The following is a 17,767-nucleotide window of genomic DNA, read 5'->3' on the forward strand; positions in this document are numbered from 1 at the left end:
CCGGAGATTATCAGAAAAAATGTTTTTGTTAAATAATTATTTGTAATTATTTAATATATGGTGTATTTAAGTGTGGTTTTCGAAAATGGGCCTTGGTTGAGTATTTTTACTAGTCGGGTCATATTTTAACCGGTACACAAATTTTAGCGAGCCGAAGGACTTTTTGAGGGTTCCAGCAATATTTTAAAAAACGTTATTTACGAAATTTTTCCGGAGTGTTTTTGGACTTGACGGGTTTATTTAATGGCATAATTGGCCTAAAACCTTTTTAAACTCCTTTAATGATTATTATTGGACCATTAGTGTATCTTTTTATTAACCTAATCACCACATAACCTAACCCTAACCCTAATTCAAACTCGGCCGCCCCCTTCCCTCACTTCAGCAGCACATTTCGAAGTTTTATTCAGCAGCGAACTCGATAATTCTTCAAATTTTTCAAGAAAGTTTCTCCCCCATATCTCCGGTGCTCGTCTTATGTGTAGTTATCAAAGTTTTCGAGCATTTAAACGCAAAGGCACGCCAGAAATCTTGTTTTACTCATCATTTACGCTGCTTATTGTGATGTGTGTGTATGTTTGCATGATAAGTTATTTAATCAAGCATGTGGTATCGTTTTCAAAAAATTTTACATGAATTATGCACAGTTTTGGCTTGTAACTCACGTTTTTCTTGATATTGATGCAAGGGGCTGCTATGGGCATGGGTTAAGGGGATGTACACATTGTGTAATGCCCAGAGCAATGATTGACATGTACGAATTCATAGATATGTTGTGAAGATTGTACATAACCATAAGAAATAAGAAATGATATCTATTGAGATTAGATTGACCGATATCGAGAATGTTGGATTATTTATATTTCGGTGAGACCGGAAGGACCGAACCAGGATCGGATCGTCCGATGCGTTCGGATCGTCCGTTCGGCGTTCGGAGCGTCCGAGCCAGGTGGCTGGACACATGGATGGCATGCAGAGTTCGGATCGACCGATCGTAGTTCGGATCATCCGAGACAGTTGGCTAGAGACGTGGAAGACATGCAGGATTCGGAACGTCCGAAGTGAGTTCGGAGCGTCCGAAGTGTGTCAGATCGGAGCGTCCGAAGTGGATCGGATCTTCCGATCATTGTCTATAAATAGAGGCACGAGATTTCATTTGATTAGTAAGTGTTAAAGAAACATTTCCTAGAAAGTGTTAGACATTCTATTGCAGATTCATCTTCACGACTGTAACAGCAATTCTACGACGAAAGGTATAATACATGTTTTGTTTTGGGGAATCACGACTCAAATGAGATCACATTTGAGTTTCCCAACCAAAACCACATACGAGTTTTATTGTTTATATCTTGATATAGGTATTATTATTATAGATTTGTTTATAGATCTTGTATGCAAATCTCGCTATGCTTTGTTTACAGATCATGTTACATTGCATTAGATGTTTATTAGAACTTGTATTCAATTCTTATTATGCTTTGTTTACAGATCATGTTACATTGCATTAGATGATTATGCTTGTTTACAGATTTTGTATTCATGCATTAAGATAGGACAGTCTGGAGATCAGGCAGACTTCTAGATGTTCGGTTCTATCCCAGCTTAGGGGAAGATCACCGCCCCTTTGTAGACGTGGATACAGATCAGGCCGAAGTCTAGGAATAAGACGTACCGTCACCCCGATTGGGAGGGTAGGTGATAGATCGTCTTATTCACACCGGGATCCCTAGAGTTTTAGTCGAGTCGCATCTAGACATGATTAGGCTCGCATTTCATGATTTTATATGAATGACATTCATATCAGCATGTTTCATGTTTTATAGTATTTATATGCATGTTCACATGTTTATACTGGGATGTGTTCTCACCGGTTTTCCGGCTGTTGTTATGTCTGTATGTGTGCATAACAACAGGTGGGGCAGGATTTGGGTCGAGACAGAGATGATCGTGTTAGCGTGGAGATCTCGGGCCTAGCAGACGGACCAGTAGTTGTCTTTTGTTATGTACTGTATTTTATTACTGGTTAGTTGAGGATATACGGAACAGGACATAGATTTTATGTTTGTATGTTGTAAATTAAATAAAGAACTTGTGCTTGTCTAGTTACATTTTGATTTAAATATAAAAGCGAAAAATTGACCCACATTTTAGAATAACAATCCATTTAATCCCAAGAAAAAGATTTAGAGCCCGGGTCCCCACACATTGTGAGTATGGTTTCAAGGGGATGGAGACAGTAGGTAGTCGAGGGTCAATGAAAGCCAAGCGCTGGTTACCTTGGTGGTTGGTTCGGGTATGGCTAGATAGAAAGATTTGAGTTTGCAGTGGCTGAAGGGTAGTCCCAGGCTGTGGACCAGGATCTGGTGGGTCTGAGACATGGCATACGATGTCTCGAGCATAGCTGTTTGCGGGCTAGGGACAGGTCATAGGTGATAGACGCATTTGGAGCTGGGCCTTGTGGTGTTTTGAGAAGCTGGCACGTCTGCATGAATGGGGCTGTAGGCGTGGGTTTGTTGGTCCAGGAGAGAGTTCACGGCTTTTTCTTGGTCTTAGGATATTTGTTTAAGGGCTGGTCACATTGGTTCGGGCCTAGATTCGAGTTTTGGGAGGCTAAGTGCACTAGGGTTTGAATTTTGAGAAGTGCCGAAATTTGCAACTGCTGGTCGAGGGTTAACAGGGCTTTGTATGGTCTGAACTTGGGTATTCGAGGTTTATTTAGGTTTCTTTAAGTCATGGTTTAAGTTTGGAAAATTTTGGTTGAGTTTCGGGTTGATTCAGGTTGATTCGGGTTAAAACTAGGACCCCGGTCCAAGTTTTAAAATTAATCGTATAAGTTATGAAACGGGCTCGATTTTACATCTAAGAATCGATTTTAATTATGTTTTGAAGTGCTTTAAGACTTTTGGTTGGCTTCGGGTCGAAATTTTGAGGTTCAGGGGTTAAATGGTCAATTAGGGTTTCCAGGAATAAAATGATCATTTTGCACTCGGGTCGAGTTAGCAACCCTGACGATGCCTTGATCACAAATCTACATGTTTTTAATGTATATGCTTGATTTTAAGGAAATTTTACATTTATGCATGACTTTTAAAAAGTGATGAATATGATGACATGTTTTGAAGGATGGGAGTTGGTTGTGACTAATACAAATACGATGACATGTAAGACCAAGGCTCAATGGATAGATAATATTATCGTTGATGTTCCCGCCGCTTGGTAACACGTTTATACGTAGATGGATCAATCGAATAGAGCTGATATAAAAATCATAACTAATGAATTTAATTCAAATAAAGAAAATGAACACGTATATGATGATACGATGAGACATGTTTTGACACGTTATGCTTGTGTACGATACGTTTACGTTTCTAAGATCACAAAACGTATGTTGATTACAGTACTTTTTACTGTTGCATGTTATGTATATGTAATTTTTATAACGTTTATGATGTGTTGAATATTTAGACTCACTAGGTATTAATGATGTAGGTGAGCGTATCGATGAGGAGACTGGAGAGGCCGAAGTCTGAGTGGACGGGGCTGGATGTGCGCACACTAACCCGAGGACCTTATTTTGCATGTTTCATGTTTTGTCGTATTTTCTTTTAATGCAGCTTTTTTATTGATAATTGAATACTTTTATTTTTAAATGAGTAAATTTCAGTTGCATGCATGCATAAAATGTTTATTTCGAATTTAGTTTTAAAAAATATTAGTAGAAGTTTCAAAACCACTTCCTAACACTGAGTTTTCTTTCTTTAGAAATGTTTTAGGACTCATTTATTTATCTTAATAATTTAGGAGGAATTTTGAGTTTCCAAAAGTCAACCGTAAGATAGAAGTCGGTTACCCTTAAGCTCAACTAAATTTTAGTTTAGTATCTCAACTAAACCGAGACACTGTGCTCTCGGAACAACTGATCTTATCATTTAGTTGACAGAATTCTTAATCTGTTTAATTTCTCATCAATATATGTTGATTTCTTACCAATCCATTTCTAGGATTAGCAGTTACTAATTCAAATCCTTTGCCACGTGTCAGAAGAAATTTGAAAAGTCATAGAACATATATTCAATCTAGACTCTTTACATTCGTTACACTTGGTATTTTTCGGCAAATAATTATGCATTTTATCATATTTCAACGCACAATCTCTTTTGTGATCTTCATTTTCCAAACACTTTCAAATCTCACAACTACAATAAAATTGCAGCAACTGCAACACCTGCTTACATTATGAATGCTCTTGCAACCGATTTCGACTTTATATATGCCATGGGAGACACTTCATTTACAGAAGTTTTCAAGGCACTTGAATCATCTGGACTCAAATCTTTTCTAGGCCCTTCTTTAGACATATATGTTCCTGAGCTGCTAGAAATCAATGAAAGAGGAAAAGTGATCTGTGTTGGGAAGCTCATTTTCATTAACGGGAGAAATGAAATCAACAAATCAACCTCGACGAGTGTTTCTTCGCAAAGATATTTGAGTTGCCCTCTGATGGTTGGACCAACTTCTCTTCCATTGAGGCCATAGACATCGAAGAAATGATGACCCTCTTCTCTTCCTCTGGGAAAGCTGTTAGAACCCGAATTTAATTATTCAGTATTTGGCAAGAATTATAAATAATTATTTTAAAGTGCTAAATTAAAATAATTACGCCAAATAATTATACTTGTGTGTTAAAAATATGTATTAGAAAATATCGGAATTATAGACGATATTAAAATGCATATCGGAATTTAACAGCACGCGAGAGTTGTAATTTTTGGATCGGGTCACATTCTAGCATTTGGGCTTAATCATTAAATTCATGTATATAGATATGTTTTTAGTAGGAAGCCCATTTCTCCCAAGCCCAACCCATTTCCTCCTTTAACCTTCTCGTTTCTTCTCGTTTCTTTTCTTGGCATCTAATCTGTTTTCTTTTCCAGCCTTCATTCTTGCGTATTTTGTGTACTTTAGGGCTTGATGATCTCATTTCCAACTCTATTTCAGTTCAAAGGAAGCTTTTGAAGGTAATCCCTAAGCTTAGTTTTTCAAGTTTGTCCATGGAAAAAGTTGGTTGCTGTTTTTTTGAGTTGCAGGTTTTTGGGTTCTGTTTTTTGGGTTTTTGGTGTGTTGTGCTCTAAGATTCTTGACTTGTGGTTCATAAAGAACTTATAGCTCTATGTCTAAGCTTTCTGTAGCCACTGACGAAATGGAATTCCAATTTAAAATGGATTTGATATGATTTTTTCACCAAACTGTGTCAAAATGGAAGTCTGTGTTGGAGCAGTGCAGAGTAGCTTCTGTAATTCGAGTTTATGACATTTTTGCTCTCGGATTTTGGACTTGTGATCCAAAAGAGAGTTTTAGGCTATGCGTTGTCTTCGTATTGATATAAGATTTGTTAAAATCCATTAAGAATTGAGGTCGTTATGCTGTTTTTGCTGGAACTGCTCAGTTCAGACTTCTGTCCGCGAAGTGTGCATGTAGTAGCGCCTTCTTGTTAATTCTAGGATTATTCTGTTAGGGACGCTGGAAATGGTTTCTTCTAGGAAAACTTAGATATTTGAGTTGTCTTTCATCTCCAATTGGCGGATATTGATTTGAGTCAATGATGAGTTAGATATGAATTTTATACTTCTAAGTGTCGAAACTAAATCTGTCACAGACCTTGCATCTCATGGTTGCTGGTTTTGGGCGTTTTTCAGTGTTGAGATTTTTCAATTTCATGTTGATGTCTTCTGATGAAATATGGCATTTTGAGTTAGGATTCCAGCCATGTATGATAAGTATGTTTTGGTTAAGTTTTGGTTGAGTTATGGCCTTACAACGAGCTTAGGTCCAAGCTGGAATTAGTAAAATTGTTTTTGTCTAAGAGTTGAATATTTATTTGATGGTAATTAATTATTTGCCACAGGTTTTAGTAGCCAGGAAGCACCGAGGAGTTTATAAACTATTGTGGTAATTTAATTTGAAGGTTAAGGTACGGATTGATCGATCTTTACAACGTCTATAACGACGTGTAATTAAATTGATGTGATTTTATGAAAACCATGTGTTTATGTGCTCTTTGTGCTGTTTGGGTGTATTTTAGGATTATTCCTCATTTTTTTAAATAAATGTGAGTTTTTAAATATATTGGAATAATCTGTGAATTCATATGCATTGTTGAGCACGCATTCATATCGAGCCATGACTCCGTTGTTTCCGAGATTTCTGTTTACTCTTGGATGAGTTATTTAGACATCAGAGCCGAGGGCGTTTAAGCGTCACACCTCTGATGACTAGCGTAAGTGTAACGAACCGTACTTAACTACTTGGAATTTGCGGAAAAATTAAAAATTTTATTCAAATAAAACGTTTGTACGGACGTCACCCAACATTCACATAAATATCGTTAAAATATTCCATCATCCAATAAACGTTTGCTAAAAGAATGCTGTCTCAAAACGTCTCACATAAAAAAAAACAAAACATCAGAGTAGTTTAAAAGTTTGCATAAACATAAGCTCGCGGTCCTCGGGTTTAGCCTGCCACTCAGCCCAAGCCTGCCCCTTGGTCGCCACCTCCTGTCTCCTGCGCATCGTATTCACCTGCATCGATCAAGTCTAGTGAGTCTAAAGACTCAACACGTATAAACTGGAAGTAACGAGTACTACATAATAAAAATCGCATGCTTCTTTAAAATAGGACATACATAACTTTAAATTGGACTTGCATAAACTTCAACTTGAAATAAGCTTGAACTTGAACATACATACTACGACGTGCCATGAACATAAACTTTTCTTAAACATGCTTTCATACTTCAACATACTTAACTGCATAATTTTACGTGGAGGATGTTTCAAAGCAAGTGACCCTTAACATGATAAACGCCTGATCAGACTCACCACAGTACTGGGCTGACAGGGACGTATCCACTGTCGCATACATAAGATCCCTGTTCATGATTTAACAGGCCAGTTGATCCACGTTCATAATTTAACGCTCCACAACCACGATCTAACCCGTTCATAATTTAACGGGCGGATTGGTCCCCGTTCATGATTTAACGCTTTCCAATCCTTAACTTTCGTTGGTCACAAGACAATTAGCATACCTCAAAGCTTAAAATACTTTCTTGCACGTCATACATACTTACTTGGCGCTGTGGGATTCGTTGGACTTCGACCGGGGCCGTCGCTGCGACATACTAACATGAATTTCAATCTTAACTTGCATAACTTAAACGTAGAGAAATGATGCTTACTCTCGAGCTCCATCATATCTTAGGACCTTCTATAATCTCCCATGACATGACCTTAACAACCCTTGCACTAACCCATGACATCAAACCTTGGAACCAAAAATAATATTCTCCCCAAACAGTGTGTACACGGACCCCTAGCCCGGGTCCGTGTACTGGTCCGTCTACCTACTGTATCATACGTGCCGTGAACAAGAAGGGGCACGGACCCCGTGCTTGGGTCCGGATGGGGGTCCGTGTAGGCTCTGGAAGAAGGCATCGACTGAAACATGAAGACACGGACCCCGTGAGAGGGTCCGGGTGGGGGTCCATGTACGTACTGCCTAGACGCACTAAGTGAAAAGTAACGGCACGGACCCCGTGCTCAGGTCCGTGTCCGGGTCCGTGTGGCCACTGTACGTCGAAACCTGCGAGAAATCTTATACACTGTCTACACACCCAAGTTGACACTTGAATATAATGGTTCAACACTTTAAGACCCTTCTTAGGACACTATAACATTGCATCAAACTTATACAAACACCTCAAAAATACGACGCCCACTATACAACACAATGCAACACCAATTATGCAATTGACATCAATCGATTTCCTACGACTTTAAACCGATTCAAACGCCTAACGACGTCCAACGAAAACCATGAAAATACAACAAACCTCAATACTAACATACTTATACGCAGCAACGATCGCCCGTCGATTTCCAACGAAGCCTGCAACATAAAACTTCAAAAATACAATGATACCAAACTTTTCTTAAAATTACAGTTTGAGCAGTCACACGAAAAATATCATAACTCTCTCATTTCTCGTCCAAAAATCTCGTACTTTATATCAAATCGAAGGTATCGAAAAGTTCTACGTTTTTGCCGTTGAAAGTTTTCCCAAAATATGAACAGAAAATTCGCAGTATTTGAAAAGACAGCAAAAACGAGTTTTAGATCTAAAATTTTACCCTCGAAATTGATCCGATCTATAATCCGCTCAAACTACTAACATGATACATAACTTTTACGCATAAAAATCAACGCAACACATAATATGACTTGATCGATACAGCAAGAACAGAATATACGTGCCTTATGATATCAAACGTTACCGAAACGGCGTCACCGAAGCGGAGATAGAGAGGGGCTTGATCCGGGACGAACGTGGCACCGTTTTCTTGCAATAATATTGACCGAAATCTGCTGGAATTTGAGGGGGAAGGGGGCGGCTGCTCTAGGCTAAGAACCCTAGGTTTTCTTTCTCTCAAAATAATGAAACTTGAATTGAGACTTGTGTGTGTGTTTTGTGCGCTACAGGTGTGTGTAAAAGTGTGTAATTTGTGTGTGTAGCGTGTGTTTTAAAATATTAGGAGACTAACTTTTGTTTAATTAAAATAATAGTCTACTAATCCAAAACACTAACTCACACTTAACTTTTAAATAAAGCTCTTTAGTTAAAATTTCACACACCATACTAGACTTTAAAAGTTTAAAAATCACTAATTAAATGTTTAGGCTCAAAATACTAAAACTCGCTAAATTATTTAAAATACCCCCAAACTCAACTAAAAATAAAATACCACTTTTAAAATTGCCAAAAATCGTCCCCGGGTCTTTTCCTCAATCCCGCCTCGAATAATCGCCTGAAACATGAAACTCGAAAAATATATTTTAACGTGCATTGCATAAACGTAATTAAATTAAAAATAATGCATTTAAATAATATGCATGACTAAACTTCTTTAAAATTAATTAAATGCTTTAATAATTTAAATAAATGCATGGGTTATACGTGTACTGAAATCGGGTTCTACAGTTCCTCCCCCACTTATATAAATTTCGTCCTCGAAATTAAGTCTTACCGAACAACTCCGGGTAGCGAAGTCTCATATCTGCCTCTGACTCTCAAGTGGCCTCTTCCACTGATTGGTTCAGCCACTGAACTTTGACTAGCTTAGTCACTTTGTTCCGGAGCCTGCGCTCCTGACTGTCGAGAATTTGAGTCGGTCTCTCCTCATAAGACAAATCTGGAGCAAGCTGCAAAGGCTCATAACTCAGAATGTGCGAAGGGTTAGCCAAATATTTCCTTAGCATCGAGACGTGGAACACATTGTGTACCCCGGCCAGATTCGGCGGAAGGGCTACACGATAGGCTAATGTCCCAACTCTGTCAAGAATCTCGAACGGTCCAATAAACCTCGGACTCAACTTGCCTCTTTTCTCAAATCTCATAACACCCTTCATGGGTGCTATCTTGACGAAAACGTGGTCCCCAACGGCAAACTCGAGATCTCTCCTCCTCTTATCGGCGTAGCTCTTCTGACGGCTTTGGGCGGTCTTCATTCTGTCACGAATCTTGACCACCACTTCTGCAGTCTGCTGAACTATCTCTGGGCCTAGATCTGTTCTCTCACCAACTTCGTCCCAATGAACTGGCGATCTGCACTTCCGACCATACAACGCTTCATAGGGAGCCATACCAATAGATGCTTGGAAGCTGTTGTTGTATGTGAACTCCACTAGAGGTAGTCTAGACTCCCAAGTTCCTTGAAAATCAATCATACAGGCTCTTAGCAAATCCTCCAGAATCTGGATCACTCGCTCAGACTGACCGTCTGTCTGCGGGTGAAAAGCCGTACTAAACAGTAGCTTCGTCCCCATGGCAGCATGCAAGCTCTTCCAGAAGGACGATGTAAACCTTGGGTCCCTGTCGGACACAATCGAAACTGGGAAACCATGCAAACGGACTATCTCCTTAATATAAAGCTCCGCATACTGCGTTATGGAGAAAGTCGTCTTCACTGGCAGAAAGTGCGCTGACTTAGTGAGTCGGTCCACTATAACCCAAATAGAATTAAAACCTCTGACTGACTTAGGTAACCCAACGACGAAATCCATAGTGATGTTCTCCCATTTCCACTCTGGGATAGGGAGGGGCTTAAGCAAACCTGCTGGCCTCTGATGCTCTGCCTTTACCTGCTGACATGTGAGGCACTCAGATACAAATCTGCGGATGTCTCTCTTCATCCCTGGCCACCAATACAGAATCTGCAGGTCTTTGTACATCTTGGTACCTCCTGGGTGAATAGAATACGGAGATGCGTGCGCCTCTGTCAGAATATCCTGTCTGATCGAATCAACACTAGGCACCCACATCCTGCCTCTGTATCTCACGATACCATCTGACACTGTGTACAAAACACTGCCCTTAGCTTCATCCTTCAGTCTCCATTTCTGTAGTTGCTCATCTGAAGACTGTCCTGCTCGGATGCGGTCTAGTAAGTCAGATTTGACTGTCAGATTAGACAGTCTAGGAGCTCTGCCCTTATGATAAACCTCTAGACCAAACCGCTGAATCTCAGACTGAAGAGGTCTCTGAACTGACAATTGTGCTATGACTGCCACTTTTCTGCTCAAAGCGTCTGCTACGACGTTAGCTTTTCCCGGATGGTAGCTAATCTCGCAATCATAGTCTTTCACAAGTTCTAACCACCGTCTCTGTCTCATATTCAGCTCTTTCTGCGTGAAGAAATATTTGAGACTTTTGTGATCGGTGAAAATCTGACACTTCTCGCCGTATAAGTAATGTCTCCAAATCTTCAATGCAAAGACAACTGCGGCTAATTCCAAATCGTGAGTCGGGTAGTTCTTCTCATGCACCTTTAACTGTCTGGAAGCATAAGCTATAACTCTACCCTGCTGCATCAACACTGCTCCTAAACCGAGTTTAGATGCATCGGTGTATAACACATAGTCCCCTTGCCCTGATGGCATGGCTAACACCGGTGCTGAAATGAGAGCTTGCTTCAAGGTGTCGAAGCTCTTCTGACATTCATCACTCCACACAAATTTAGCATTTTTCTTGGTTAGTGAAGTGAGTGGCACTGCTATAGACGAAAATCCCCGAATAAACTTACGGTAGTAACCCGCTAAACCCAAAAAGCTGCGGATCTCTGATGCATTCTTTGGCTCTACCCATTCCTTGACAGCTGCCACTTTGGCTGGATCCACTTCAATCCCTCTACTAGACACTATATGCCCCAAAAACGCGACTTTCTGCAACCAGAACTCGCACTTACTGAATTTTGCATACAACTTACGGCTCTGCAAAGTCTGCAAAACTGTCCTCAAGTGCTGGTCGTGCTCCTCATGGCTCTTCGAGTATATGAGGATATCGTCAATGAACACTATGACGAACTGATCGAGGAACGGCTGGAATACTCGGTTCATGAGATCCATGAAAATAGCTGGAGCATTGGTCAATCCAAACGGCATCACTAAGAACTCGTAATGCCCGTGTCTGGTCCTGAAAGCTGTCTTATGCACATCTGCATCCTTTACTCTCAGTTGGTGATACCCTGATCGAAGATCGATTTTGGAGAACACGACAGCTCCCTGCAACTGATCGAACAAATCTTCGATCCTAGGCAACGGGTACTTATTCTTGATCGTTACCTTGTTCAACTCACGGTAATCGATGCACAGTCTCATGCTCCCATCCTTCTTTTTCACAAAGAGTACTGGTGCGCCCCACGGTGAGAAGCTCGGGCGGATAAACTCCTTGTCTAAGAGTTCTTGAATCTGCTGTTTGAGTTCTAGCATCTCTGCTGGAGCTAATCTGTACGGTGCCATAGAGATGGGCACTGTACCTGGCATGAGGTCAATGGCAAACTCCACCTCTCGATCTGGTGGAAGGCCTGCGACGTCGTCTGGGAAGACGCTTGGAAATTCACTGACTACTGGCACTTCCGAAATAGAAGGAGTGGGCACGTCAGGCGCTGCTATAACACTGGCCAAGAAAGCCTGACATCCCTTTGAAAGTAATTTCCTCGCCTGCATGCACGAAATCATACGAGGAAAACTTCTCCATCTAACCGGCTCGAATAAAAACTGCTCCATACCGAGCGGTCTGACCAACACTGACCTCTTCTGAAAATCGATTAGAACTCTGTTCTTAGTCAGCCAGTCCATACCCAAAATGATATCGAACTCTGGCATCGGCAAAACGATCAAATCTGCATACACTAGGTGGCCCTGTAGTTCTAGATCGATATCCCTGATCACACTGGTAGCTAACAACTCTTCCCCTGATGGGACTGTCACTGAGAAGTTCAAGTCTAGACCGATGGACTTGATGTCCAGGTGATTAGCAAAGGTCTCTGATATAAAGGAGTGAGTGGCTCCTGAATCTATCAGTGCAGTGGTAGCTAATCTCTTTATAAAAATGTTCCCTGAGATACGTTAGCACAACACGACTTATATCCAAAATACTAACGTTAACCTTACGCATAATAAAATTCAATGTCCTATGTCATTCCCAAAATGCTAACAAGATAATGACCCAAATATATCCTAACAACACTAGCATCCTAATAATCCCAAGTAAAATTCCACATGCAAGGCAAAATACTACTGAGCTTAGGTAGAAAAGTTTACCGGTCAGTAAAGTCGTGTCTGGATCTGCCTCCTGAGCATGCATGGCAAAAACCCTCCCTTGGGTTGGTTGCTTCCACTGCGGACACTCCTTAAGCATGTGGTCGGTTGCACCACACTTGAAGCACTTGCCTGATCCATACAAGCATGGTCCTGGATGTTGGCGGTTGCATTTAGGACACACTGGGTAAGCGGCGGGCTTCTGAGGCGCCCCCTGCTGATGCATCGGACCCTTGCCCTTCTGTGGGCCATGGTGAGGTTTCTTTCCAGGCTGCCCCTGGTAAGGTTTCTTAAATGGTGGCCGCTGCTGATACTGTTGCTGCTGTTGCGGTGCCTGAAAGGGCCTCTTGCCCAGGCGGTCCTTCTCAATCTCCCTCATGTCCTGCTCTGCCTCCAACGCCCTCGCTACTGCGACCTCATAGGTCATAGGCCCTACCACCTTCACGTCACGGCGCAAGATCGGCCGCATCCCAAGGAGAAAGTGTCTCACCTTGGCCTGAGCATCATTGGCGATCAAGGGCATAAATTGGCAACCCTTCTCAAACTTCTGCACATAATCAGCTACGCTGCTATCTCCCTGTCGTAGTGTCCTGAACTCTCCAATCAGTTTTGTACGCACTTCCTCAGTGAAGTACTTGGAGTAGAACACCTCCTTGAACCCATTCCACGTGAGAGTCTGTAGGTTAACTATCACGGATGCGCTCTCCCACCAAACTCTTGCACTCCCATGAAGTAGAAAGATAGCGCACCTCACTCGATCAGTATCCTGCAACTCCATGAAATCGAAGATTACTTCGATGGATTTAACCCATCCCTCTGCTATCAATGGGTCCGTCGTCCCTGAGAATTTGTCTGGGTGCATCCTGCTGAATCTCTCATAGACAGCCTCAGCTCTGGGTCTCGCCCCTGCATCAGCCACTGTCTGGTTACCCATAAACTGGGCAAAGAACTGAGTCATTCCGGCCATCATCTGGGCCTGCATGTCGGGTGGTGGAGGTGGTGGAGGATTGGCTCTCTCCTCGCCTCGAGGCTCTCTGTCCTCCTCCCTATCTTCCCGGTTAATCTCACGTCTAGGAGGCATACTGTTTAACATAATTTACCCAACACGTAAACCCAACATGCATGATTATAATACCAATGACAAAAGATGCACGTAATTTGAACTTAAAACATATACATGCTGAAATCATGACTTAATGCATAGTACATAGCATAACTCAAAACTTTTAAAACTTACAGACTTGAGGTGTGACTTCGAGAGCTTCTTGCGACTGGCAGTAGGCGTAACCCTTTACAAGAACGCCGCTCTGATACCAACTGTAACGAACCGTACTTAACTACTTGGAATTTGCGGAAAAATTAAAAATTTTATTCAAATAAAACGTTTGTACGGACGTCACCCAACATTCACATAAATATCGTTAAAATATTCCATCATCCAATAAACGTTTGCTAAAAGAATGCTGTCTCAAAACGTCTCACATAAAAAAAAACAAAACATCAGAGTAGTTTAAAAGTTTGCATAAACATAAGCTCGCGGTCCTCGGGTTTAGCCTGCCACTCAGCCCAAGCCTGCCCCTTGGTCGCCACCTCCTGTCTCCTGCGCATCGTATTCACCTGCATCGATCAAGTCTAGTGAGTCTAAAGACTCAACACGTATAAACTGGAAGTAACGAGTACTACATAATAAAAATCGCATGCTTCTTTAAAATAGGACATACATAACTTTAAATTGGACTTGCATAAACTTCAACTTGAAATAAGCTTGAACTTGAACATACATACTACGACGTGCCATGAACATAAACTTTTCTTAAACATGCTTTCATACTTCAACATACTTAACTGCATAATTTTACGTGGAGGATGTTTCAAAGCAAGTGACCCTTAACATGATAAACGCCTGATCAGACTCACCACAGTACTGGGCTGACAGGGACGTATCCACTGTCGCATACATAAGATCCTTGTTCATGATTTAACAGGCCAGTTGATCCACGTTCATAATTTAACGCTCCACAACCACGATCTAACACGTTCATAATTTAACGGGCGGATTGGTCTCCGTTCATGATTTAACGCTTTCCAATCCTTAACTTTCGTTGGTCACAAGACAATTAGCATACCTCAAAGCTTAAAATACTTTCTTGCACGTCATACATACTTACTTGGCGCTGTGGGATTCGTTGGACTTCGACTGGGGCCGTCGCTGCGACATACTAACATGAATTTCAATCTTAACTTGCATAACTTAAACGTAGAGAAATGATGCTTACTCTCGAGCTCCATCATATCTTAGGACCTTCTATAATCTCCCATGACATGACCTTAACAACCCTTGCACTAACCCATGACATCAAACCTTGGAACCAAAAATAATATTCTCCCCAAACAGTGTGTACATGGACCCCTAGCCTGGGTCCGTGTACTGGTCCGTCTACCTACTGTATCATACGTGCCGTGAACAAGAAGGGGCACGGACCCCGTGCTTGGGTCCGGATGGGGGTCCGTGTAGGCTCTGGAAGAAGGCATCGACTGAAACATGAAGACACGGACCCCGTGAGAGGGTCCGGGTGGGGGTCCGTGTACGTACTGCCTAGACGCACTAAGTGAAAAGTAACGGCACGGACCCCGTGCTCAGGTCCGTGTCCGGGTCCGTGTGGCCACTGTACGTCGAAACCTACGAGAAATCTTATACACTGTCTACACACCCAAGTTGACACTTGAATATAATGGTTCAACACTTTAAGACCCTTCTTAGGACACTATAACATTGCATCAAACTTATACAAACACCTCAAAAATACGACGCCCACTATACAACACAATGCAACACCAATTATGCAATTGACATCAATCGATTTCCTACGACTTTAAACCGATTCAAACGCCTAACGACGTCCAACGAAAACCATGAAAATACAACAAACCTCAATACTAACATACTTATACGCAGCAACGATCGCCCGTCGATTTCCAACGAAGCCTGCAACATAAAACTTCAAAAATACAATGATACCAAACTTTTCTTAAAATTACAGTTTGAGCAGTCACACGAAAAATATCATAACTCTCTCATTTTTCGTCCAAAAATCTCGTACTTTATATCAAATCGAAGGTATCGAAAAGTTCTACGTTTTTGCCGTTGAAAGTGTTCCCAAAATATGAACAGAAAATTCGCAGTATTTGAAAAGATAGCAAAAACGAGTTTTAGATCTAAAATTTTACCCTCGAAATTGATCCGATCTATAATCCGCTCAAACTACTAACATGATACATAACTTTTACGCATAAAAATCAACGCAACACATAATATGACTTGATCGATACAGCAAGAACAGAATATACGTGCCTTATGATATCAAACGTTACCGAAACGGCGTCACCGAAGCGGAGATAGAGAGGGGCTTGATCCGGGACGAACGTGGCACCGTTTTCTTGCAATAATATTGACCGAAATCTGCTGGAATTTGAGGGGGAAGGGGGCGGCTGCTCTAGGCTAAGAACCCTAGGTTTTCTTTCTCTCAAAATAATGAAACTTGAATTGAGACTTGTGTGTGTGTTTTGTGCGCTACAGGTGTGTGTAAAAGTGTGTAATTTGTGTGTGTAGCGTGTGTTTTAAAATATTAGGAGACTAACTTTTGTTTAATTAAAATAATAGTCTACTAATCCAAAACACTAACTCACACTTAACTTTTAAATAAAGCTCTTTAGTTAAAATTTCACACACCATACTAGACTTTAAAAGTTTAAAAATCACTAATTAAATGTTTAGGCTCAAAATACTAAAACTCGCTAAATTATTTAAAATACCCCCAAACTCAACTAAAAATAAAATACCACTTTTAAAATTGCCAAAAATCGTCCCCGGGTCTTTTCCTCAATCCCGCCTCGAATAATCGCCTGAAACATGAAACTCGAAAAATATATTTTAACGTGCATTGCATAAACGTAATTAAATTAAAAATAATGCATTTAAATAATATGCATGACTAAACTTCTTTAAAATTAATTAAATGCTTTAATAATTTAAATAAATGCATGGGTTATACGTGTACTGAAATCGGGTTCTACAGTAAGGGCCGATCAGTTCTGCAGACTGACACCCCTGACGCAGATGTGCAGGGCCGAGGGCGTATTTGACACGTCACACCCCTGGCACATGTGGCCACAGTTGTTACTATCGTTTCTTTGGATCCACTTTGATACCCGAGATTATTGGTACCCTACATGCATTGCATTGCATTGATTTTATTACATGTCATTTATTTATGCTGTAATTTATTTGATCTTCGTACTGGGGTTTGACCCCTGTCCCTCGGGGCTGCTGTGGTTTGTTTTGTGATTCCATAGCAGGTTATACAGGTGGTTCTGATGCAGCTGGCGGAGCGTCTGCCAGTGGAGCTCGGTGAGTCGGTTTGAGTTGGGAGTCCCCAGATATACTATTTATATTGAGTCATTTGCCGAGGAGATGCCTCGTGTATTTGTATGGTTGTATTTTGAGTGTTAGATATTATTTGGTGTGATCGAGCCTAGCTGGCTCTGTGTGCAACTGGTATTCTGTTTGTTTTATTGGACTCTATTTTCAAGTATACATGTTTTGTTGTGTTGTTTTGGAATTTTTTGTATTTTATATTTACGGGGAGGTAATGCCGAAATTTTTGTAGGCCCAAAATGGAAAATTTTTACTCGTTTTCGCTGTTTACGCTAATAAATCCTGTTGTTTGATAATTAAAAATTAATCATGAGCACGGGCCCTCACAGTTGGTATCAGAGCGTAACTTGGGTATGCTCGAATTAGAGTCTAGGACACTCGAGTTTAGACACAAATAAATTGATTGCGTATTTGATTTACTACTTTCTCTTTATTTGATTTGCATGCTATGATTATTTAACTTAGCTTAGATAGAGCTGGTAGTGAAGTAAGTTTGACGCTTCGTTTATTTGTACCTAGTGGAGTAAGTTTTAAATTTCCTTGAACCCCTTCGGTGCTGCTTACTATTATTTTTCTGCTTGTGGATTAATCCTTGTGTCTTGTAGAATGGCATCGGGAGGAAGAGGCGGAAAAGGAAAATAAGTTATCCAAGAGTCTGAAGCTCAGAACATA

General features: G+C 40.9%; 1 long non-coding RNA gene across 1 annotated transcript; it reads left to right on the forward strand.

Annotated features, from left to right (window-relative positions):
- Positions 1-5,995: 5,995 nt before the first annotated feature.
- On the forward strand, positions 5,996-17,229 carry LOC140817440 (uncharacterized). Its single transcript, XR_012114768.1, has 2 exons — positions 5,996-6,284; positions 16,737-17,229. It is a non-coding gene; the product is annotated as an uncharacterized lncRNA (long non-coding RNA).
- The last annotated feature ends 538 nt before the right edge of the window (positions 17,230-17,767 follow it).

This window comes from Primulina eburnea, chromosome 16 (genome assembly GCF_022965805.1).
Source record: "Primulina eburnea isolate SZY01 chromosome 16, ASM2296580v1, whole genome shotgun sequence".
NCBI lineage: Eukaryota > Viridiplantae > Streptophyta > Magnoliopsida > Lamiales > Gesneriaceae > Primulina > Primulina eburnea.